Consider the following 1,110-nt stretch of genomic DNA (forward strand, 5'->3'; position numbering starts at 1 on the left):
TGTTCCCCGCTCAACGCTGAACCCCAAGCTGAAGGCCAAGCACACAGACACGGGTGGAGAGGAGGGTGACCCTGCTTACCACAGCCCCCCATCCCCGCACCCCCCCACCCTCCCGCACTCAGAAAAAAATCTCTCTTTCCATTGTTTCTCCGTCCATTGTTCGGCTGTGCTCTGTCCCCTGTGGGATGTTTTAACAGAATCCTTTTCCATGTCACTAAACCCTAAACCAGCCGTGGGCAAACTACAGCCCGCGGGCCGCATCCGGCCCGTTTGAAATGAATAAAACTAAAAAAAAAAACGACAGTGCCCTTTTATGTAATGATGTTTACTTTGAATTTATATTAGTTCACACAAACACTCCATCCATGCTTTTGTTCCGGCCTCCGGTCCAGTTTAAGAACCCATTGTGGCCCTTGAGTCAAAAAGTTTGCCCACCCCTGCCCTAAACCAATATTTGAAACAATCAAACCATCTTCCATCATGCAAACATCACGGTCACTCCTCCGGGGACACTGGACTTTCGCCCCTAGAAACAAGGTACATCACGCCTCATCCCCCCAGGGGCTCACAGAGGGCCAGGCTGACCCGGGCGCCGACACAGCGGGGGGCATAGACAAGGTGGCCTGGAGGGGGCTGTGGAGGCTGCCTGTGTCCCCACCACAGAACCGGGGTGTGTATGTCTCAGGGCAAAGTGGCAAAGGGGGGATCAGGGCTGACGATTGGCTGACCTGGGATCGGGACTTTCCTGGGTTATGCACGTGGGTCCAGTGTCATCCACGGGCCTTAAAAGTGGGGGGCGAGGGGGACCGTGTGATGCAGGGAGAGGAAGGCCTCCAGCAGGGCTGGCTTCGAAGGCGGGGAGGGGCCTGAGCCTAGAGATGCAGGCGGCCCGGGAGCCAGGGAAGGTGAGGGCGGGTTTTCCCAGAGCTTCCAGAGAGGAACCAGCTGCCCACCCCTCGCTCACTGTCTGAGCCTCCAAACTGCAGACCCGGAAAAGCATGGCCCAGTCACACACACACGCACGCCCCGGGCCCCCTCGCTGGCCCCGGCTTCCCACCACCTCCAGCCAGGCCTCGCCCGACTCCGGGCACCTGGCTGCCCAGTGCCAGG

General features: G+C 58.6%; 1 protein-coding gene across 1 annotated transcript in view; it reads right to left on the minus strand.

Annotated features, from left to right (window-relative positions):
* The window catches only part of PPP2R2C (protein phosphatase 2 regulatory subunit B, gamma), a 50,646-nt gene that overhangs the window by 21,573 nt on the left and 27,963 nt on the right, over positions 1-1,110 (minus strand). The window lies entirely within an intron of this gene.

This window comes from Myotis davidii, unplaced genomic scaffold, assembly GCF_000327345.1.
Source record: "Myotis davidii unplaced genomic scaffold, ASM32734v1 scaffold960, whole genome shotgun sequence".
In the NCBI taxonomy this organism is placed as follows: domain Eukaryota; kingdom Metazoa; phylum Chordata; class Mammalia; order Chiroptera; family Vespertilionidae; genus Myotis; species Myotis davidii.